The 25,131-nt window shown below is 38.7% G+C and overlaps 2 long non-coding RNA genes across 5 annotated transcripts in view; one reads left to right on the plus strand and one right to left on the minus strand.

The window, feature by feature from the left end:
* Nucleotides 1-25,131, plus strand: part of LOC110256774 (uncharacterized) — an 85,853-nt gene that overhangs the window by 8,073 nt on the left and 52,649 nt on the right. The window contains exons 2-4 of one of the 4 annotated variants that reach the window (XR_014827056.1): nt 5,787-5,931; nt 7,061-7,410; nt 14,002-15,403. This is a non-coding gene — a long non-coding RNA (uncharacterized LOC110256774). Of the gene's footprint in view, nt 1-5,786; nt 5,932-6,316; nt 7,411-14,001; nt 15,404-25,131 lie in introns of those variants that run through there. The other 3 variants (XR_014827057.1, XR_014827059.1, XR_014827058.1) reach the window with 3 other exon arrangements.
* Nucleotides 24,589-25,131, minus strand: part of LOC106506134 (uncharacterized) — a 61,674-nt gene continuing 61,131 nt past the window's right edge. The window contains exon 4 of the long non-coding RNA XR_014827062.1: nt 24,589-24,728. This is a non-coding gene — a long non-coding RNA (uncharacterized LOC106506134). The remainder of the gene's footprint in view (nt 24,729-25,131) is intronic.

Raw genomic sequence — 25,131 nt, forward strand, 5'->3', positions numbered from 1 at the left:
AATTTATATGACCTCTTTGTCATTATGTAATAGCCATCTTTATCCTTAGTAATATTCTCTATTATGAAGTCTGCTTAGCCTGATATTAAAAAAGCCACCTAAGTTTGGTTTTTTTTTTTTTTTTTTTTTTTTTTTTTTTAGTATTTGAATGGCATCTTTTTTCATCATTTTATTCTTAAAATATTGAGACTTTACATTTAAAATCTGTTTCTTTAGATAATACATGGTTGGGTCTTGCTTTTTTTTTTTTTTTTTTTTTGTCTTTTTGTGATTTCTTGGGCCGCTCCCACGGCATATGGAGGTTCCCAGGCTAGGGGTCTAATCAGAGCTGTAGCCGCCGGCCTACGCCAGAGCCACAGCAACACAGGATCCAAGCACATCTGCAACCTACACCACAGCTCATGGCAACACCAGATCCTTAACCCACTGAGCAAGGCCAGCGATCGTCCCTGAAACCTCATGGTTCCTAGTCGGATTCACTAACCACTGAGCCACGATGGGAACTCCAGGTCTTGCTTTTTAGCTTGTCATTCATTCTCTGTCTTTTCACTGTGTTACCAGGAATATTTACATTTAATGTAATTATTCACATGAGTAGATTTAAATCAACTGTGTTTCTAGTTATTTTCTATTTTGTTCTATATCTTTTTTCTTCCTTCTTTCTGTGCTTTTCTCAGGTGGGCCAGCACCCCAATTTCACCCCTCCCTGATGGGGTCTGTCGTCCTTGGATTTCTAGCTCTTGTTTGCCCTATAACCTTAGGGTTATGATAGGCTCAAGGGAAGTTACAATTTTGTTGTTTATGTGCCACTTTCTTAGTTTTATACTATGAATGATGCTCTTTCCAGCTTTTTACATCTTAGGTGGAAGTGGAACTCATTTTAAATTTTGTGAAGTATATCTTTGCTGGATGTAGAATTCTAGATTAATGTGTTTTTTTTCTTTCATTGTTTTGAAGCTGTTGTTTCACTGTTTTTTAACCTCTGTTGTTTCTGGTGAGGAGTTAGAAATCCATCAAACTATCATTCTTAAGTATTGAATGTGCCATTTTTCTCAGGTGCTTGCAAAATGGTCTCTTTACCTTTGGTTTTCAGAAGTTTAACTATAATGTTTCTAGGTATAGAGTTTAGATTGTATATGTTTTGCTTGGAGTTCATTAAACTTCTTGAGCTAGAAAATTTATGTGTTTGAACAAATTTGAATAATTTTCAGCCATTATTTCTTCAAATACTTTTTTGATTCCATTCTCTCGTGCCATTCCTCAAATATTAGGCATTTTGATTTTGGTCTAGAAGACCCTGAGGCTCTAATCATTTATTAATTTTTTTCCACTGTTCCTCAGAGTATATCACTTATAATGGTATATCTTCAAGTTTTCTGATTCTCTTTTTTTTATATATATCCATGCTGCTGTTAAGCTATGCATTAAATTTGTCGTTTCATGTATTTTATTTTTTAGTTATATAATTTCTATTTAGTCCTTTTTATATTTTATATCTCTTAACTGAGGTTTCCTATGTTCTCATTCGTTATACTATAATATTTTCTTTTCAGTCCTTAGCATAACTATTTTTAAATTCCCATCTTTTGATTTCAACATTGGGGTCATCTCAGGGTTAATCTTCACTGATTTTCTCTTCTGTTGAAAATGTTTCATGTTTTCCTGTTTCTTTATATGATGAAAAGTTTTGGATTTCATCCTGGAATTTGTGAATGACATGTAGTAACCCTAGATTCTGTTATGTTTTGCCAAAAAACATTGTTTGCTTTTTTTTTTTTTTTTAAGGAGGCAGTTAATTGGCTAACCCCAAAGTACAAACTCTGGAATTCCCATAGTGGAACAGCAGAAACAAATCCAACTAGGAACCATGAGGTTGCAGGTTCGATCCTTGGCCTTGCTCAGTGGGTTAAGGATCCGGCATTGCCATGAGCCATGGTGTAGGTCACAGACACAGCTCGGATCTGACATTGCTGTGGCTCTGGCATAGGCTGGCAGCAACAGCTCCGATTCAACCCCTAACCTGGGAACCTCCATATGCCATGGATGCAGCCCTAAAAAGACAAAAGACAAAGTACAAGCTCTGTCTCCTTGTGATCGGTGGCAGTTTAAATCTAAGTTCAGTTATTTTAATATTAGTTGGGCTGCTGGGAGTCTGTCCTTTGGCTGTATAATTCAGGGGTCATCTAGAGATTAGGGCATAGTTTATATGCATAATTTAAGCTTACCCTCTCCATTTCTCTTCAAGACTCTCCTTCATTTTTTTTTTAATTACTCAATGAATTTTATTATATTTATAGTTGTACAGCGATCATCACAACCAAATTTTATAGCATTTCCATCCCAAACCCCTAGTCCATCCCCCTACCCCCCAACCTGTCTCATTTGGAAACCGTAAGTTTTTCAAAGTCTGTGAGTGAGTATCTATTCTGCAAAGTTCATTGTGTCCTTTCTTTAGATTCCGCATGTAAGTGGTAGCACATGATGTTGGTGTCTCACTGTCTGACTAACTTCACTTAGCATGATAATTTCTAGGACTCTCCATGTTGCAGCAAATGCCGTTATTTCTTTCCTTTTAGTGACTAATATTCCATTGTGTATATGTACCACCTCTTCTTTATCCACTTCTCTGTCAATGGACATTTAGATTGTACCATATAAAATAAACCCAAGGAGGAACACCCCTAGACACATATTAATCTCTTTCAATTTTAACAGCTGTTAAAAGACCCAAACTCATTCCCCAGTAAGACTGTATCTCCTTTTGATTTCTAGCCTTCCTACATAACACTGCCTATGAACTTCCCTCAGGATAGAAACTGGAAAACAATGGTAAATTCGTTCTTTACAGTCTTCTTCTTCCAAGTATCTCAACTCTCCAGTATCTGACTGCTTTTGTTCACTCTCCAATGCCTTCAAGAAGCTACTTTGTATTGGGCACCCAGTTAATAATTACATAATGAATAATCAGTTAATGTCGGAGTTCCCGTCGTGGCACAGTAGTTAACGAATCCGACTAGGAATCATGAGGTCGCAGGTTCGATCCCTGGCCTTGCTCAGTGGGTTAAGGATCCAGTGTTGCCATGAGCTGTGGTGTATAGGTCAAAGATGCAGCTCGGATCCCGCGTTGCTGTGGCTCTGGCGGATCGGAGTTGGCAGCTACAACTCCGATTGGACCCCTAGCCTGGGAACCTCCATATGCTGCGGGAGAGGCTCAAGAAAAGGCAAAAAATAAAAATAAAATAATAATAATCAGTTAATGTAGTGTAAACTTTTCCTTACCTATACAGAGTATACTCTTGTTGAGAAAGTTATCCTATACAAGAACACTTAGTTAATAACAACCAGTTTTCATAATAATTGCCATTGGAACAAAAAAGCCTTATATATCTTTCAAAAACACTGGAAGCTACTTTCTTACATTTTGAATTTATCCACTTTAATTTATCCCCTATTAAGTCCTTCAATTTATCACTATTGATCTAATATCTAGTAGATACAAGACACTGTGGGAAACACTGACTATTTTAGGATGAATGGGAAAATGATTAAATCAGACAGATTAGACATGGTCCCTGCCATCCAAGAATCCAAAATCTAGTTAGAGAAATGGACAGACATATATCATCCTAATATAAAGGAGACAATGATAAGTGCTATTTCAAGATTAGAACAAAGTGTTATAATTGTAGTAAGTAGGAAGCAGTGAAATCACATTGGAATTCCAGGACAATTTCTTAGGTAGATACTGGTGTTAAGAGGCTGTAAGGAACTTAATAAGTATATCTTATAGAGAAATTTTGGGAAATTATAGGTCATGTTTAGTGGAAGAGTAGCATAGTTAAATGATTAGACCTTGGACTTTGAAATCACAAAGGTACACATGACGACGTTCAACTTCTTAAACTTCCCTGGACCTCAGTTTCTTCATCAGAAAAAAAAGGGGGAGGGGAGTGAGTAGAGATCAAATGGGAAAGTGAATAGACTTGGGAAAAAACAAAAGCAAGCACACAAACATAAAAGTTTGGCAGTAGATGCTATGAAGGAAAGAAAGAAGTGAAAACCCGGAAAATTTAATGGGGACAAGTAGAACCAGATTGTAGATTATAGTTATTATGCTAGTGCGGTATATACTAGTGTTCCTTTTTGCTCATGTAAAGGCAGTTATCTACACACATATCTTAATATAATCATAAACTATTTTAAAGTGGTAATGGGACTTGAAAGATAATTGATAGAAAAAATAATTTTCAAAGTTTTCTAATTTTTTAATTAAAAAGAAACTCACTGAACTTCCTCCAAAATTTTGCTTAATAATGGAATTTCTATATTTTGTTTTTTCTACTCTTTTTTGTCCATTGAAGTCTTATTAACATGTACTTCATACTCTCCGATAAACTAAATTTTTCTTTACAGTAACAGCTCACCCACTAACACCTGCTTAGCACTTCACTGGAATGTGTTCTCCAAATAATACCACCATGGCTTTTTTGTTGTTGTTGTTGTTGTTTAGTGGAAAAGTATTTATATAAAGGAAATGGAATTTATGTTCATAAACCTGGAAACTCTTACTATTTACATGCAAACAAGCTGACATTCGTATTTAGTTAAGTGACTGTAAGAGGCAATTTAATATTCAGAAAATTGTGCTGTTGACTTCAGATATATGTATTCTTTTGCCTTTATAAACATCAAAAATAGCAATTCATTAATATGTGCCTGCTGGGTACAAACCACCTTGCTAAGCATAGCTTATGTACTATCTCACTTAATTTCCATGACAAGATAAGATACGTTTATTATCCATATTTTATAGTAAAGGATGTCAAAGTTCAGAAAGGTCATGTGACCATGATCACATAGCTAGCAAGGGGCAGAATCTAGACCTAAACCCAGGATCTCCTGATTCCCAATCAGATCCCTCATGCACTTTCTCTCCCAGGAAGGAGAGGAGGAGGAAGAGGAAGACTATTTACAAAATGCATCAAGTACTTCCTAAATGACAGCATGATTCCAATCACTTTTATGCACATTAACTAATTAAATCATCACAGCAAGCATATGAGAGAGATTTCTTTTTTATCTTCATTTCGTATGTGTGTAAACTATTCCCCACAAAAGGGAGTAAGTTGTCACACAGACTGGGAAAGGACCCCAGATCTTCTGCGTGGCATTCAACAATTCTACAGTTGGAATATCCCTAATCCCCAAGAACCTGGATCAAAGCAAATCATTTAATGGTCACTGGGAACGTTTACTTGGTGTCTAAATATTTTTCACCAGGATTCATCTCAATCAAAATGAAGATAATCCTAGGAGTGAAAACACAGGAATCTCTATTAGCCAGCTGCACTGACTTCAGAACAGGAGGATTTATTTCACAGGGGGAAGAGGACTAGGAGGCCCCAGGCACACGGGAGAAGGGCAGGGCCAGGCTGGAAGGAGGAAAGGAGGAGACACTTTGGGGGATGTTTGAGGCCCAGAATCCCAGTCTTGCCCACTGTACACTTTTCTGGGCATGGTCTCTGTAAAACCAAACTCACATTTGAGATTCATAAATAGAGGTGAGACAATAAGGTGAATGTACTGTGTTCCAGAGAAGATGCTAAACTAAAGTACATTTGGTTTTTATTAACTAAAGAACACATAGCACTTTATGTGAGATTAGATGCTAAGAGCTGTGCATCTGGCTCTGCCAAATACTAGCTCAGGTTAATTGCAGGTTGCCCAATCTGTCATCCACAGGACAGTTTCAAATTTTAAAATGATATATTAAATTGTTCCTCTAGGTGGATGTTCCTCCCATCCTGATGTCCATGTGACATGCCATCCTAACCGGTTGGGTGTTTACCGATGTAAGTGACCCTGTGGCAAAAGGAGAAGAGCAAAGAGTGAGGAATGGCTCAAGCTGAGTCTCAATCATACTATATCCAGGTGTGATATCAAATTGAGTTAATCTGTATTTTCTTAACTAGAGACTGAAAAATTTCTTTCCTAAGAAATTGTTTTGACTTTTAAGCAGAGGATACTCAGATAGGCTCTTACAGACCCTCCTGAAGCAAAAAACTTTGCTTTATGTAAATAGCCTTGTTACAGTAATAAATAAGGAAACTCAAAATAATGGCGCTCTGAATTTCTAGCCATCAAGGTTTCCAAAGATTTACCTTTGGAAATGATCAGTCTTTAAGGAGCAATACTAAAAACACACCAAATGCCTTAAGTTCCAAAGTCATACAGGACCAGCAAGGGCAAGAATTAAAATGGAGAGTGCTTTGTTCTAGAAGTTACAAAGACCTGGGTACTAACTCTTTTCTCCCAGGCAGGTGGCTTAAACTCCAGGACCTTAGATGTTTTCAGCTGTGAAACAGGAACAACAGCACCTGCTCTGCCTGTTTTCATAGGGCTGTAAAGGTCAAGGGCAGAGGCAGCAATGAACATACAGCAGCAACCATACCAATAGGACACCTGTGTGTATAAGGAACAGTGAAATCTGGTACAAGAACCCAGCCTTCAGACTGGCCTGACACCCTTGTGCCTTGCTATACTGTTGGTGAAAGGTTATTTGGGAAGGTGGTAATTGCTGAGAGTACGTTCAAGCTGAAGCAGAATAACTTGCTTGAATGTTAAGGAAAAGAAGACTAGAAGGAGCAAAGGGCTCAGCCCTTGAAACTCTGGGAATCACTTACCGTTAGAGGAGACAGTCTGTGACACTCTTCACATGGGCTAAGTGGGAGACTTAGGGGCCTATGGGGTAGGAAGTGCCCTAGAACTTCTGGTCAGAATGGGTTAAAGAGGGCTGTGATAAAACTAGTCATTTTGTTGCCATCTGAAGGGTGTATGTAAGTAGAAAACTAGTCTGTAAAAAATAGATAGCAGACACTAGCACTGAATGGTTAACGGGACTCTTTGTGAGACTATGTGTGATTTTTATTCTTTTTTATTTACACTTCCTAGGTCTTCCACAATGACAATGTCTTCTTTTGGCAATAAACATGTTATTTATATAAAAAGCAAATAGACATTGAAATGTCATATTATATGCCAAAACTCTACTTTTTTTCAGTTATTAGGCTTATTACCTGATAGGTAACTTCTCTTAAAGTGGAAAATGTGCTTCTTGATCATCAGCAGTGGTTCACAGCAACCAGTCCTTCACCTCTCATTTGGAAGTTACATGCCCTCCTCCTGCACTTGGGGTCCTTCTGCCAGGCAGGGATTGGTTGCGTGAAGGGGTGTGGCCCAAATAACCCTTAGGGATCCAGGCCACAGAGCTAATGAAGTGCCCCAAGGAAAGAAAGTCTTACCCATCAGCTATGAATTCTCTCGCCGCCCCCAACGCCAGAGACCTGGGGGCACGTGACCTAGGAATGTGCATCCCCAGATAATGCTACCTTCAGAGAACTCTACTTATAGGTAAGTAACTCTCCTTTATAGGAGGTATCTTTGTGTGGCAGACTGTTTATGGGAGCAATTTGAATTGAACTTTAAATGAAAAAGGCATATCTCTGTAAGTGGTAATAATTTTAGTCATCTCGCTGTGGCTAGGGGTTGTGGAATTCATTAGCACAGATTAACATATAAAGTGGGTGAGATATCTAATAGCAAACGGAGAGGTTTAGGGGCCTTAATTCATCACTGAATGAACAGCGTGTACAGTATTAGGGACTATGAAATTTTTAATTTACACAAAGTGTCCAAGAATATAGGGAATAAATTTAAACCCAAAACAGATAATGGAGCTATGCCCTGCCTGGCTGGCAAGTTGAATTGTTTTTACACTGAGTGAAGAAAGCTAATTATCCCAAGCACAAGGAGACTGCTAAAAATAATAAGATTATAAGGAATAATTTGCTGATATAATTACAACAAAATTGGGTACACACAATCGTCAGATACATGTATTGCTTGACCTGGGTGAGAAAGTGAAATAAATCCTTCTTCTATAGCCTTCGTAAATTTGTTTTTATCATCTCCAAGTGGTGTTTGCACAGGCAGCACAATTTGCATGTGTAATGTGGCTGTACAAATTGACAACAAGTAAATTATTCAAGGAAATAGGCTGGTCGCGGGTCTGAACTATCTCGCAAAGCCTATTCATTTTGAAGAATCACTGAGACGTGAAGCTCATACATCAACCGTTTTCTGACAATCCTCAGACTTATTGTCTCCTAAAATGTCATTATGGCTATTATTTATGAAGCTAATTCATTTATTAATATATATTTAACTCTGACTTGTCATGCACCTTAGCAGACATTCTGTGCACTGCATATCTTTGAATAGATGAAAGACTTTTGCATGCTTTAATGATTACTGTAAGCTGCTATAGATTTATAGAATGCAGCTTTATTATCTACTTGCATTAATACCTTTTATAACTTTTTTTTTGCTTAAGGCCATCAAATATAAATGGCAAATGACATATTCAAAAGATTGTATGGAATAAGATTTTTCCAAGAGTTTGTTGAATTTTAGAACAAAATGGGCTGGCTGTCAGTTAAGGCCTAATTCACCTAAAAAGATGGGTATATACCAATTATGTTGAATTTTCCTGCAGAATATAGGCTGCAGTTTTTTAAGAAAAGGAAAAAGATGCATGATTCATTGAGCTCTTTCCTTCTGAGAAGACAGCCCATCTTCTGTGTGCTGAGGTTGGGCAACAGTTCCCAGGGAAGCTGGCTTTTAGCCCTTCGTTATTACCTAGGGCCTTGCACCACGCCCTTCACATTGTCTTTAGTCAATAAATAGATGTATGAATGGAGGAAGAGATGAATGACCTCCAGGATTTCGGATAATGCCATGAACAAAATCAGTAGAAATACACATCGAGCCAGAATACTATTTTATACATTTCTGCTTTCTGCTTTAGCACTTCCAACTTCCAGAGGATGTTCTGTGACTTCCACTGTGATTTAGAAATAAACCCTATGTCTATGCAGTCAAAATCCACAACACGTTATTTTTATAACGTGCATAAGAATGTATCGATTGGAACATGTATAGCTACTTCTGATTGTCGCTGCAAAGCCTTCTCTCTAGCATCATCCAGTGTATGTGACCTTGGATACTCTGTGTGCCTGAGTGTATGTGTTTGAGTGTGTGTGTGTGTGTGTGTGTGTGTGTGTGTGTGTGTATTGGTGAGTTGGAAGGAACTGGAGAATGAAACGGAGAAACAACAGAGTTGCTACAGATGTTCTGCTCATAGTACGCGTCTTGCTAACTGCTGAGGTATTCACCATTTTTCTAACATAACATTTCTGCGTTGACGTGGGCATGGATATAGAACTTATCAATACCAAACAAGTAGAAGGCAGCATAGGCAAACATAATACTACTGTATGTTACCAGTGGGTTTGAAATTATTGCAAACCAAATGCTTCATTTTGAGGATAAAAACAATGAAAAGATAAAGAAAAATACTATTACCTGAGTATTGTATTGACCATATTAGCTCTAATAATGTCATAAAATCACCCAATTTTTCAATAATTAAAATGTAGATATTTTGTGTTTTTTCTTTCAATGCTACTTTATCTATGGGCACAAATCAGATTAGTGGTCGCCTAGGGCCAGTGAGGTGCAGAGAATGGGGAGGGACCACTAATAGGCACAGGGTTTCTTTTGGGGGTGACAAAATGTTTTAAAATTAGATTGTGGTCATGGTTGCACAATGCTGTGAATAGACGAAAAACCATTGACTGGTGCACTTTAAGTGGAGAAACTGTGTGGTATGTGAATTATATCTCAATAAGATTATTAAAGTACTGCTTGATATACACCACAATTCAGTATTTTACTGTACATAACCAACATCGTGTACTATACATAGTAGCATACGGAAATAACTACTGGGAAACTCAGTTGAAATATAAAGTAAATAATCTGTCCATAAAAGTATGGGAAGGAAGTCTGCCTTCGACGAGAATGGTGTTCATGTGATCTGAACACCAAAAAATGTCCTGCATCTCAAACATTCACATGAGCCACCAAATGTTGCCAAGAAAAATCTTTGGTAAATGCATAGGAAGATACTATTTTTCCTTTAGAATTACTGTATTTGATCAACAAAGCATCAAGAATCTATTTTTAAAGTAGTTTTTTTTTTTTAAAATATAAAGCACTCTCTCAAAACACCCTATTAGCTATGTAAAGCAAACCACACACATACATACAAAATATCTTTCTCACTGCATAACCCTGGCAGGGAAGACTGATGACATTTTTATTAGTAATATTAATCACTTGCTTTAAGGGAAAAATGTCTCACTTTTCCAGGAACCATAATATTTACCTATTTACACCTTTTAAAATTTCAATAACTCCAACTCAGACCCCTTAACCCCCACAACCTTCAAAAAACAAGTAAAATGAAAATTAATAAATGTTCCCTAGCGTGCTATGAACCATTAATTGTACAGACTGAACAGCTTTAGCTTAATAAGAAACATGCCTTCAGCAGAAATGAGAAAGTCATCTGTGATGTTCATGATTTAATGATAAAAATGTGCAGTCAATTTCCAATGAAGTTAAGACCTATAACCCGGGAATATTTTAACTCACAAGTTCTTGCAGATACCTGAGGAACTTTGAAAGGTGAACAACCTCAAGTACTGAAATGTTCTCAGCGTGCATTAAATAATTCATCTCTAAAGTGGTCTGAAGATAGAGGCAATAGGATTTCTAGCAATAACACATGATCAGGGACGGATTTGGCCCACACTCCAAGAAAGCCCAGGCATTTCCTTAATCTAGCAACAAAATGATTTTCTTAGTAATTTTTTAGAGAAATATTGTAATATTAGGAATTGAGGCATGTTAATAACATCATTGACCCTAAGTCTCACATAAAATTAAAACAAATCAGCTCTAGGTTTAGCTGTCAAAGTTCTAAGCATAATTCATTCATTCAAATAAAGACCTACTTAGTTCTCACTATGAACCAAGCCTAGAGTGGACATCCAGGAACTCAAGCGGACAGAGTCTGGGGGGATATAAAGATGAATAAAATACAGTCCTTGTCCCTAAGGAACTTAAAATTGTGAGAAGAGCGTGACACGTTTGCTGAAAGTTTGCCGTTGTTGTTATTTACAAGGAGATACGTTTTATTTTTGTAGTCAGAACTGAGAGCCTTAAGATGGCTTTTTTTGGGCATCTAAGTGTTAATGAATAAGGAACACGGTTTTATAATGTTAATAAGAGAGATGCCTGCCAAGAAAAATTTTCAAGGAAGGGTTAGCATTTGAGCTGGGCCTAGAAGAATAGCCAGCATTATGATAGGATCCGTTGGAGAAGGCAATCCTGGTGGAAGAGATTGTGCCAACTAAAGCTGGAAGGAAAAGTAATATCCAGTAAAGCAGTAAGCAACATGGCTGTAGATTAGGGTGCATGTAGAGGAGAAAAACCTGGAATGTTATGTTGGGCTGAATCACAGGAAGCCTACATTGTCATACTCAGGAATTCACACAAACCGTTTGTTTGTTTGTTTGTTGTTTGTTTGTTTGTTTGTTTATGGCTGTGTTGCGCAGCAGTTTGATGTGGGATCTCAGTTTCCAGACCAGGGATGGAACCTGGCTTCAGCAGGAAAAGCGCCAAGTCCTCATCACTAGATCAGCCTGGAACTCCCCACACTTGGGGATTCAGGTTCAGATTATGAGGGCATGTCTGTAAGGCACTTATCATGCAGAACCAGATGCACTGGAAGTGCCCAGTATATGTGAGTGCCCAGTATGTTACAGCTGCCCAAGTTCTCAGAAGGAGATGGGGCAGAGCAAAGGCTAACCATAGCCTGGGAAGCCCGTTTGGGGTCCTCTTTCTGTCTCATAGGTAGGCTCTAGAGGAGTGGTCCCCAACAGGTGGGTCAGTATTGGGGTGCAGCCCACCTTCAGATGGTCCCTCATCCATCCCCCCCAGCACTCCTCAAATTGCTTATAGGCACACAGTGACCAGTCTGAAAGTCTCTTTATGCACATGCCATGTCCTCTTCTCTTTGTTCCAAGACCTTAGTACATGTTGGGTGTCCTGGAAAGGCTCATCAAGCTAATCCAACTGCTCCATAAGTGTGAATACTCCTGGATACGTGAATAAATTGATACTCTGGTCTATGCATCAGAGCATGTGGCCTATTTGTTTAGGAGTTGAGGTTGTCACCAGTGGACATACTAATGATATCTTGGTTCTGGACCTGCCAGGTCCCCAAATGAGGTAGCATCTTGAGAGGCTTTTTGCCTCTCTGAATATCGGCATTTTATCAGTGTCCCAGATGCCACACCCACCCAGAGAAGGGGATTGAGAATGCAACAAGGCTCATCAAGTGCCTGGCATTGTGCCTGATGTACACTAATATTCCCTAAGCACACTCTTTCCTCTAAATGTCCAAGTTTCTGACTCATCCACCATTGGCTCTGATATGGTACACCATTTCCTGTGCTGTTTTGAGATAGAAGAAATAGAAGTTTCCTTCACAGCTTTCATCAGAATGTCTCCTTGAGACAGATTGAGTCACTCGTATGAACACTGACACCCTCTTTCCTTTTATATAACTGCCTGCAGCTCCTTGTGGCTGAGCCCAGTTCTTCAAAACCCAGAATTCTGGATTTCAGAGTTGCAGTGTAAGCCAATATTGTGTTTCCACGAGAAAATAAGGGACTGAAACCCAGAATAGCCAAGTGACATGTCTTTGATGAACACTGTTATGAAGTGGGAGAGAGGAGGATTTTCCCATTTTAATCTGAATCGTTGGCATCACAAAGGCAGTGGAGCCTGGTGGTTACAAGCAGGGATTGGTAAACTATGTCTCAGGGGCCAAATCCTGCTCACCACCTAGTTTATAAAGTTTTGTTGGAAGAGAGCCATATCTGTTCGTTTGTATATTGTCTCTGGCTGCTTTCACATCACAACAGCAGAGGCGAGTAGTTGCAACAGAGACCCTCTGCTCCACGAAGCCTAAATCATTCACTCTCTGGCCCTTTACAGAAAAAGTGTGCTGACCCTAGTTAAAAATAATGACTTTGTCCATCAAAACTGGGTTTAAATTCTAGTTCCCACCTGGGCAAGGTAACCTCTTTACTCCTCAGTTTCCTTCTGTATAAAATGCGAGTAATGATAGTGTCTACTTTGTAGGGTTACTGTGGGCATTAAAAACCTGAGCAGACCTAGCACAGAGCCTGTGCTATTGTCAACTGATTAAATGGAGCAATGATGATGGTGGTGGTGAGCGTACACGTAAAATTACCATACGTATTTGTTTCCTGGAACAAGGAATACCATACCTCAAAAAGGTTTTAAAAATGGTTTATGGGAATCCCCATCATGGCTCAGTGGTAATGAACCTGACTAGGACCCATGAGGATTCAGGTTCCATCCCTGACTTCACTCAATAGGTTAAGGATCCGGCATTGCTGCGAGTTGTGATGTAGGCCGCAGATGCATCTCGGATCCCACACTGCTGTGGCTGCAGTGCAGGCCAGCAGCCATAGCTCCAATTCAACCCCTAGCCTGGAAATTTCCATACGCTGTGGGTGCTTAAAAGACATAAATAAATAAATAAATTAATTAATTAAATAAAAAGTGGTTTGTGGGAGGTCCACAATATAATAGAATCTATACTTTTGTATAAAATGTACACACATGTAATAAATATGATAAGGATACATATATATATAGGTATTTGTGCAAGTAGAATACACACATAATATACATATATATAATACATATAATATATGTTCAAAAATGAAAAAATAAGTACTAATATCAACTACACATTTATAAATACACACACAGAAAATCCTGTGCCAGAAGAAAATACCTTCTCAGTTTTGCACGCAAAACAACCACTCTGATGAAATTACTCTCTCTGATTGTGTGTTCTTTGCACTAAAGGTGTAAGAGAGGTCACGTGGAGAGTTGAGATTAGGTGGAATTTAGTAATAATGGAATAATGGTTTTTCCTTTGCCGTCTATCCCTTGTAATTGCTCTTTAGCTCCTTTCTTTTTCTTCCCACCCAGTGGCGGAATTGAGTCACTGCAGCAGCTGAAGCCAAGTGCTTTTCCTTCGAGGCTCATTGCCTGTTTCTTAGTTCTGGGAAGACAGCTCAGGAGATGGTAAAGTTAAGGGAAATGAAGACGTTGGAATGATTGTGATTCCAAAGAGCCAAGACCTCTTTGGGAAGGAGAAGGAAGGTGGGCAACTACCATCTTCTAACATCCTATAATGCTTATTTATTATGTTTATTGTTTATTGTCTGTGTCTCTCTTCATAATGTTACTTCCCCAAGGGCAGGGGTATTTGACTACTTTGTTTATCAATGTATCCAAAAGGCCTATAATGGAGCTTCATACCTTTTAGACACTCAGTAAATATTTGCTGAGTTGAATAAGTAGCTGCAGGTCTATAGACTATGCCTTTTTGAAGACAGTGCTCGATGTGGTTATAAGACAAGGTCATTGACAGCTTATCTTCTTCCCTTGTCTTACCCTTGGACTTGATTTGAGCCTCTGTGATTAGGAAGATGAGGCTTGTTGAAGCTGTTTTCAGAAGAGGCTATGAGACTCTGGGGACCAGAAGAACTGCCCTGGGGGCCCAGAAAGGAAAAAGGTAATAAATAATGAAGAAAAGGAAAAGCCATGAGATACAAACAAACTCAAAAAAGAAATGGAACAGGCTTCTGGCTTCTGGTAATCCCCGTGCACATAACAGCTGTAAATTCTGGACAAAATATAAAAAGCAGCTGTCTAAAGGCACCAGAGAATTCCAAGCAGGCAAATGCTTGGGGGCAGTCTGCATTTGGAAGAAGCAAATGACAACAGGCAAGTTTCCCATGATTACTGCTTTTTGCCAGAAAGCAGGACTCGGTCCTTGCCAAATAGGAGTCACTAAAAACTTGGATAGAAAACCTGAGGTCCTACTGACATGAGGATCCAGGAGGTAGAGTTCAAGGTGATTGCAGTAACTGAAAAGTGAGGGGGGACTCTTGAAGAGCCAAGGCAAGGGGGCAAGGGGCCATGGGGGTGGGCCATGTGCCCTGTGCATAAACTCTACACAAATCATTGCGGACCCCCAACCTTCTGTGCAAGCAGCCTAGCTAAAGCTAAAGGAATGGAACAGAGGTTTCTGTGCCTGTTTGCTGCAAGGGAGACACTTTGGAGTCTGAGGCTAGTTAACAGCTTACTTAAAAAAAAAAAATCAAGATTCTTCAGAGGAACACAACAAAATCCAGGGGCTCTACAATATATATCATTCATAACTCCTTGAATGACCTTGAAGATACCGAATACATGAAGAAAAAAAGAAAATGTGAGCCAAAAACCAATCAATGGAGACTGACTCTAAGATAACTCAGTGGCTTGAATTAGCAAACAAGAATTTTAAGTCAGGCATTGCACCCGTGCTCATTAATGTAAAGGAAAATATGGAAAGAATTAGCAAATGTGATGTCTCAATGGAGAACTAGAAACTGTACAAAAGAATCAAATGGATATTCTAAAACCAAAAAGACACAATATTAGAAATGTTTTCATTGTGTAGGTCTGGCATGGTGTTGTGTAGATGACTGAATAGACAGAGAACTTGAAAATAGATCAGTAGAAATAATTCTATGAGAAGGGATTTCCTGGGAACTTCCATGTGCTGCAGGCTCAGCCCTAAAAAGAAAAAAAAAGAAAAGAAAGAAATCTATGAGAAGAACATACAGGAAAAAAATTGGTGAAAAATGAGCAGAGCCTCAAGAACCTCTGAAACAATATCAAAAGATCTAATGTTCATGTAATTGGAATCCTGGAGGGAGAGGGGAGAAAGAATGGGATAGAAAAAACTTTGAGGAAATTTAGTATATGCATATGTAATATCTATGACAGATGTCAGGGTATGACAGATATATTCTAAAATGTGATTTTAGATTTTACATATATTACATGTGAATATTCAAATATAGATTATAATTTATATATAGTTATATATATAATTATTATAAACATGTATGAAACAGAGCTTCAAAATATATTTTTAAAAAATAAACAATTTAAAGGGAAAAATAGACAAATCCACAATCATAGTTGGAGATTTCAACCCTATTTTCTCAACAGTTGTTCTTAAAAAACTAGACTTTAAAAAAATCAATAAAGAAATAGATAATTTAACAATACTATCAACTATCTTGCCCTAATTGATAGTTATAAAATGCTATATCCAATATCAGGAGAATGCACATTTTTCAAATGTGCACAGAACATTCAGCAAAGCAGAACATATTTGGGTCATTCAGTAAGTCTAAATTAGCATAAATTAATATAAAATGATTGTGTGTGCTCTCCACAGGGGAATTAAATTAGAAACCATTAGCAAAAATACATCTACATCTGCTCCATATGATATTTTAAAATTAAATAATACATTCTGTGTAACTCAGATTTTAAAATGACAGTATTTCAATGAATAATAGTGAAAGCATAACATAAAAATTTGTGACGTGCAGCTAAAGCAGTGCTTACAAGAAAATTTATAGCTTAAAATGCTTTTATTAGAAAAGAGGATGAATAAAATTAATAACCTATGGTTTGGCTTATAGAAATAAAGGAAACCCAAATTAACTAGAAAAAAGAAAAAACTAAAGAGCAGAAACTAATGAAATTAAAAAACCATACAAAAAATGTAGAAAATTAATAGATCCTGCTGTGTAGCCCTGGGAACTATATCTAGTCACCTATGATGGAGCATGATGGAGGGTAATGTGAGAAAAAGAATGGGCATATGTATGTGTGATTGGATCATTTTGCTGTACAGTAGAAAATTGACAGAACACTGTAAACCAGCTAAATGGAAAAAATAAAAATCATTACAAAAAATTTAAAAATAGTGAATGGCGATGGTATTTCAAGATGAACCACCAGTCATTAGAGATGTAAAGCTCAAACTAGAAGGCTAGTAAATAAGAGCTCAAACTAGAAGGCTGCTGCCACTCTCTTCTGGAATAAAATGGGGATTTAAGAATGAAGGAAGGGAAAGGTGGAATCTACTAGGCAAAGTCTCTTGTCTTTCATGCAGAGAACAAACCTGTTGTTTTTATCAGATACATTTATAATTTTAGAAGCTCTAAAAGACAGCTATTTTATATATTTGACCAATTGAATAAAAATTGTTTATATTCCAAATTGTTTTAAAGCATCAAAAAAGATAATATTGTATATATGATAAAAGGTATATTGAGAAGAGACAATAAAGAAGTATAAAAAAGGAGGAAATAAGTATATGTAATGATTTCAATAAATAGAGTTTTATAAATTCCCCATGGAATCCTACTGGATTAAAAACAACTGTAACAGTATTTTATTTGGAATTTTTTAAACCAAAGCACTAAACACATGATTCGAAATAGAATGATGATTGTTTCATATACATAAAGTCTGCTGAAGAAAACACTTTTATTTGGGAAAATGTTTCTGAAGATTTTGCTTTGTATGTATGGCAGGATACAGAACGCTGTGTTTAAATCAACAACAAAAAATTTTCTAAATCTTGTTTATTTTCTTTATCCATCAAATACTTATACAGTGCTTATCATGGACCCACTATTATTCTAAGTGCTTTACAAAGATGAACTCATTCTATTAGTCAGGGTGCTGGCAGGAAACAGATGGCACACTCAAATTGGATAAGTCGAAGTGAATTGAATAAAAGGAATATTTACAAAGGTGTGAGGGGGATTTAAGAAAATACAATAAGAGATTGCACAACCCTGTGGCTGACAGCAGCGGGGAGCCTTTACCACCACAAGGCCTGCCTGAAGGGGTGAAGAAAGAGAGTGGTTAGAAAGAAAGACAGAGGGTGGGTTGCAGACAACCATGGCAACCTGACAGGGAGGGAACCCTTTCCTGCTGCCCCCGGCTTTCATGAAGGTGCCACCCATCAGCCAGACAGGACATAAAACCACAAGGAGGTGAAGAGCTCATTGTTGCCTCCTTTCTGGGTCAGCCCCCAGGGCCCCAAAGCAAGATGGAGGAAGCACTGGAGGATGATCTAGGGAAGCAAAGATCCTCAGAACTCAGGACATTGACAATAACCTTATTTAGTAGATGACGTTAGTACATACTTTTTTTTTTTTTTCTTTTTAGGGCCACACCTGTGGCACATGGAAGTTTCCAGACTAGGGTCGAATCGGAGCTACAACCAGCCGACAACACAGCCACAGCAACACAGGATCCCAGCTGCGTCCAAGACCTACAGCACACCTTGGGGCAACACCAGATCCTTAACCCACTGAGTGGGGCCAGGGATCGAACCTGCATCCTCATGGATACTGGTCAGGTTTGTTACCCCTGAGCCACAACGGGAATTCTGATGCATGCATTTTTATAGCAGCTGACACACAGAGAGGTTAAATAACTTGCCCAAGATTGCACAGCGATGGATCCTGCATTTTAACCCAGGGAGTCTGGCTAGGCCTATCTCTCATATCACATTATTATCCTATAAACTTATATATTTTATTATACCCATGCTCTATTTTTTTTTTCTTCTAACGTTGTCTGATATACTGGGATTTAAGTGGAGTGAAAAAGACCATTGTAAGAATCATTTCTGACTTCTTTCTACCACCTGTTAAAGGGCTGGGAGGCATTTTTATGTTATTGTAGACTCTTAACTACCAAGACTCCTATTATGATTCATAGATCATTTTGAAAATTGAGCAATTTTCATGATAGGCATACTTCCCAGCAGCTTCTCCGTATAGTTGGGAAGATTATAGCCAGAGGAAACACAGGAGGTGAAAATTTGGTCTCATTTCTAAGTGTTCAGTTGTAAATGTGGATTGTGGTCTCATTAAACTCATATACTTGAAGTCTTTTATTTTTCCAATAGAATTGTAGGACTCTGGCAATTCTTAATAATCAAGGCACAAATCCTTTCTAGGTGTTTTGGTGAATATTTTTAATATTAAAATAACAACCATGAGTTCAATATAAAATAAGTGTGTTCCAGCAAATAAATTAAGGCATATTTTTAGGGAAAAGAAAAGTTTTCTTGTTCATTTCTGCCATTAGCTTGGTTTTCTCTTGAATAAACTAGCAACTAGAAGTTCAGAATTGGGGAGAATTTGGGGATTGCCAAATCCAATACTGTTTTCTTGAAAGTTTTTGTATTATGAGTGCATTTTAATTTTTTTCTCCAAAAAGTTCCCCAGAACGAGAGACATCTCCCCTCTTGGCATCTTGTATAGCTGCCCTTTCCACATTATTCTCTATGTGCCCACCTCATACTCTATGCTTCAGACACACTATCCTCCTTCCTCCCTGGAGCTCGCCTTTCAATACCTTCCTGACTTTTCATTTGCTCTTCTCTGCCTTGAGTGACCTTCTTTTATACTTCATAACTCCTGCTCTTCATGTGGGGGCCCAGATGCTATTTTCTGTGAGAAGCCTTTCGTGCCTCCCCTAGAAAGAGATTTTTCACTCCCTTCTGTGAACTTCTAGGATTTTTTAAATGTACCTCGTGTGCAGCCCTTATTCTAATGATCCTAACATTACTTGTTTGTGTATCTCTTTATCTCACTGAACTGAGACTTCTTGAAGGCCAAGACCATAGACTGCTAAGGGTTTTCCAAACATTGTTGAATGAACAGCTGTTACTGAGCCAGCTAGAAAGAGTGAGTTCTGTGATTCTTGGCCATCATACAAGGATCAGACATCCCCTCAAAGTCTGGTTACACCATTCTGTGTCTGCCACCTACAGGAAGAGATTCAAAGGATAACCTAGTAGCAAGAAAAATCATATCCATCCTGCTTAGCATTTTAGCATGAGGGTCGGTGAGTTAAGTGGAGCCTGGCATAGATCTTCAGTAGGCAGGTTTTTCATTTCCTGTGTGAACCAGGAGTCTCAAATTATTGATAACTTCCTTCCTTAGCTTTTGCTTCTTATAGTGATACCCTCAGCAAATTCATTCCGTTTTAGGTAAACTAGAAATCATATTCATGCTCAAAACACTAAAACTGTCGAGGCATTATTTCCAGTTGCCTTCCTCCGAATATGCATTAAAATCAGGACATAAATCCATATTATCACAAATGAAGGGGAAATTTTGGTTTAAAGAGTTGCCCTCAACACCCTGAGCTTCAGAACAAGTACAACATCTTTGTTTTTGAGCAAAAAAAAGTCGGTCTTTTTTAAAAGGTGAGTGTGCCTCTACCTGGATCTCCTTCTGCGTCTCAGATGCCTTCGTCAGTAGAAGTTATTTCAAAGTGCCCCCATCGGAGCTTTCCAATTTTTACCCATGTGGTCTACCAGCCTGCTCACCCAGTGTCCCCAAGAGATCGCTACCCACACCTCTTTCTTTAAATTTCAGTTTGTGTTGAAGCAGTCCTTTCCCTTTATCCCCTTTGCCACCAACTCCTGACTGTCACTCCCTCTACTTTATTTGGGAGTGGGAGAGTGAGGCCAAGGTCATGCAGTGTTTAGCTTCAGCACGTGGCACCAGAGCTGGAGAAAAGTCAGCAAAAGCACATCCTTCACTATTCCCATCTCTCCCCGAGTGCACCGGAGAATCTTAAACGTCCAGTGGTGACGTGTAACCTTATTCCACTTGAGGTTTAGTTTGGTGAAGATCTTTCATGGAGGCAGCCTTTTGGTTTTCTCTTTCTCCGTGGGTAGGCGGGTCACCAGCATTGCTTATCTGCTGAGATACTGTAGATGGAAGCGTGTTATAAACCATAAAGCCGCATATGGGAGTACAGCATCATCCTTACCTAAACGCTGAGAGAGCAAGGATAGCTATAAATGTTTTGAAACTAGAGTGAGTTTATTATAAAGCCAAGTGTTTCATCAAGAGACCTTGAATGTGCAGTTGGAAGCCTTAAACCTCAGTGATGTTTTTCTTGGTTCCCAGAACTACATTCCTACTTGCAGAGAATCTGTGGCTTAGAAAGTGTTATCTAAATCCTCACTTAAGTTGGCTAATGAGTTGGACCCGTTTTCTAAGTTATTAGCTTGACGTTCTAGTATTTTCTTTCCCCTAGTCTGCCATATGGTATACATTTATTTTTAATACTACTGTGAATTAAAATGAATTTTGTTTAGGCAATTTGGAAGAATTTCGTAACATCCCTTGGGGTAGCTGGAAATACCCTGGAGTGAAACAAAGTAGGGCTGGGAGACACTGATCTAGATTAATGTTAATAGATTCCAAGTCAGGATTAATCATGTGCTTTTGTGCTTTCTATCATAAAGTAGAGTGCTACCAGTGATTGGGTTGCAAATAATAGTTAATCCCAATGTACGGAAAATAACATTTAGTTTTTAATATTTCTCTGTAGTTAATTCTCGTGATGTAACCATGACTCATTTTCTTCTTAAGGTTTATAGCTCTTATTTGGATGTTAATAGGAAATGAATTATAGCTCATTTGGGAGCTTTTGAAATTACAGCAGAAATCTACCTCATGGTTTACTCAAATGAACAGTCATGAGATTTTAAACAAGTAATTTACAACTAATAATTTATAACAAGATAGATTTTGCTGTTAAAGAAAAGCACAGTGGATTAAAAAGCATAAGATGAATGATAAGTGCTTGGAGCTTTCCTTTGTTCTGAGCATGTTGGCAATTCCTGTCATTCATAACAATACTTGGCTTTCATGTGGCAAATTTCATTTTGGATGTTGAAAGTACTTTAGAAGCATTTGTTTGTTATTCTTCACAGCATTCCAAGGCCCTGGGTGCTCCACCTCAGAAGAAGAAAATTTGTTTCCTTGGGAGTTAAGAGCAGGTTTAGGACCTAACCTAAGTCAGAGAGCCTTTTGGAGGGGAAATGGGGATTAGATCCAATTTCAGTGGATTCTTCTCCACCAGCTCTGGGAGAAATACTTCTCCTTGAGCCCAGAGGTGGGAGAAGCAAAGACAACCCTTTCCTTTCTGCTTAGGAATGAGGTGAATTATTTCACCATATGCAAACCCTCAAAATCCTTCTGTCCATGAGTCTAGGCTAGGTCAGCACGTGAACAGCGAGCTGGAAATTGTTGCTCAGTGAGTCATATTCTTAAAGTGATCTTTTCCTCCCACCTTCCCCCCATCGCTGATATATTGTGTTCTTTAAGCTGTAATTTTCTGCTGAGAAAACTGTGGGACATTACCTTTCCTTGGGTGAGAGCTTCTTGAAGAGTGTATATTCGGGTTCTAGAACCAAGGAGTTCCTGTTGTGGCTCAGCAGTAACGAACCCAACTAGTATCTATGAGGATGCAGGTTCCATCCCTGGCCTCAATCAGTGGTTAAGGACCCGGCACCGCCACAAGCTGTGGCATAGGTTGCAGACGCAGCTCGGATCCCATGTTGCTACTGCTGTGGCTGTAGTGTAGGCCAGCAGCTGCAGCTCTGATTCGAGCCCTAGCCTAGGAACTTCCATAGGCCCTAAAAAGCAAAACAAATGAATAAATGAACAAACAAGTTTTAGAACCAAGCACAGCAGAGAAGAACAGAAGCTGGTGTGCACATGACCAACTGACTGACGGAATGAGTATCAATAAATCAGAGAGAAGTATAACCCCTATGCCCTGTAAATAGTGCGCAAAGTACAGCAGTACATAAAACCAGGGGTAATACTTAAGGAGCAGTGTTGCTTATCATCTCCAACAGCCTAGCTCTTACTATTTGGAACTCATCCTAATTTTCCGCACATCCGTTTGAACCTAACGAGAAAGTGGTGCCTGTGATTCAAGCCACATTCCCAGTGAGCATATCCTGTAGAGTCTTTGGGCTGAGCTCAGCAAGCAAAGATTACTGATGCTTTCTTAGGCGTGTTAAGTAGACAATAAGTCTACAGTTCTGTGGTTTTCCAACAGCCTTGGCAGACAATGACAAAGTGCTGTAGAAAGACCTGGTCTTTCTTTTCCGTTTGTGGCTAGGGATGATCTTTTCATTGTTAGTGACAGCGTTTGAAAACATCAGGAATGATGAAGACAAAGGATACATAGGGGAGTGAAATGGAGGATAGAATTGATTCCACGGTTTTGCAAGTGGATTAGATCCTGAAGTCAGATGTCCCCAGATTACATTGTGCTTTGTAGGCGCCGAGCTAGCCAAACAAAATAAAAAGAACCCTGCCTGTGCTCTTGCCTATGTAATGTATTCCTGTTTAGTTAACAGAAACACTGCTCTTCCGAATTTCCAGGTTAATCTTCAATTTTGTAATTACAGTAGTAATTAGTGTAAATTAGCATAATCAATTGAGAATTAATTAACACACTTGAGAATTATTTATTCAAGAATTTAAAATATTATAGTATTCTACATAAATTAGCTAAAGATGCTGATTGAACCTGAAGTATCGTGAATTTTAGAAACCATTCACCTTAGACATACTAAAATTTTACCTTTTATTCCTTTAAGAGACAAAAGAGAGATTATTTTCAAAAATTATTTTGTCATTCTAAATCTACATTTTCTTTCCTAGATTCCAGGACAATGATTAATGATAAGAATCATAGCTAAAAATATTCACACTAAAAATTAATAGAAATAGTAAATATTGTCTTAATTACTTCAAAGAGATGAGATTAAAAGTGATTCTCCGTTACTAGGGCATACATCCATGTCATAATTCCATTTAAGGTGGAAATAGGGATGCAGGTTATGCATCACATTAATGACAACACAGTAAACTATTTGATCTCATTTATTCAGGCTCTCAACACACACACCCCCCCATTGAATATAATTTATTTCGTCTTTCTGTATAGACTTTCTTCAGTTTGGCTATAAGATGATTCCTATCTAAAGAGAAACCCTCCTATGTAAAGAATCAGCACACCTTAAAATTGCATCTAGCCACCTTGAAACCTCTGCTAAAGATGCATGCCCCTCCTTGGTCTACTTGAAAAAGTGGGAGGGATAGATAGCAGAGGTGCTAAATGCTGAGACTGAATTTTTTTTTTTTTTTCCTGGCTGGGGAAATGAGGAGGTCCCTTCCTGATTTATCCAGAAAAAATAATGTTAGCATTCTGGAGAAAGATGTTGGACACAGAAACCACGTAGGGAGAATGATGGGGAAAAAAACCCGAGAGCAGTGAGAGGCTTGACATTCATCACGAAAACCAGCCAGGTGGGCAAGGAGCATGAGGATTGGGGGGAGAGGGGGTTTCTAGTTGGGTCCTCCTTCCCCCTGCACCCATCCTTTAAATTAACAGGAAAACTGGCATGGACTTGGAGAACAGACTTGTAGTTGCCAAGGGGGAGGGGGAGGGAGTGCGAGGGACTGGGAGTTTGGTAGATGCAAACTGCTGCGTTTGGAGTGGCTGGGTGGTGAGATCCTGCTGTATAGCACAGGGACGTATATCCAATCACTTGTGATAGAACATGATGGGAGATAATATGAGAAAAAGAAGGTACATGTCTGTATAACTGGGTCACTTTGCTGTACAGTGGAAATTGACAGAACATTGTAAATCAACTATAATAACATCTCTTTAAAAAAAACGCATAAATTGGGAGGCACTGAAGTCTGGGTAAGTTGGAGGAAAAAATGTTGGGATTCTCAGACCAGGCTCTTAGATGCCCCAGATCCACCAGAAACCAGCCCCGTCCTAAGGCCTGGGATCCTGAAACTTTAGATCTTCCTTTCCAGGATGTCCACCAGAAGAGAGATGAAAGTGGAGAGTCAAATGAGGCCAATAGCTTGGGTTCGGAGCCTAGGTTTGGATCCTAGCTTTACCACATCCTCGCTTTGTGATTTGATCTCTTGGAGTCTTACCATCTGTAAAATGAGAATAATAATAGCATCTGACTCACAGAGTTAGTCTCAAAATAAAAACAGCAATAGCTAAAATTTACTGAGCCTTTACTGTGTATCTGGCCTTGTGCTAACCTCCTGACATTTGCTGTCTTAATCCTATCGTTACTCTCTTTTTACAGATGAGGAAACCAAAGCTTGGCAAGATGAATTCCCTTGTCCAGAGACATTCATCAAGGAGGCAGCAAGTGCTTGATTAAGGGTAGTGTCAGACAGTGCAAGCATCAAGGGTGAGAGGGTGCAAGCATCACGGGGCCCTGAGGCATGGCAGCTATGACTACTCCCACAGAGCTCTCTGAAAGTGTGGTGACACCACATGCGATGGCAGGGCCAGAGGGAAGAAGGAACTTGCCATTTACACTCTCGG

The sequence above is a fragment of the Sus scrofa genome, chromosome 14 (genome assembly GCF_054392235.1).
Source record: "Sus scrofa isolate SSC_HxYL_T2T_F1_AM1 chromosome 14, Sscrofa_HxYL_maternal_Yorkshire_Landrace_v2.0, whole genome shotgun sequence".
NCBI classification, from domain to species: Eukaryota; Metazoa; Chordata; class Mammalia; order Artiodactyla; family Suidae; genus Sus; species Sus scrofa.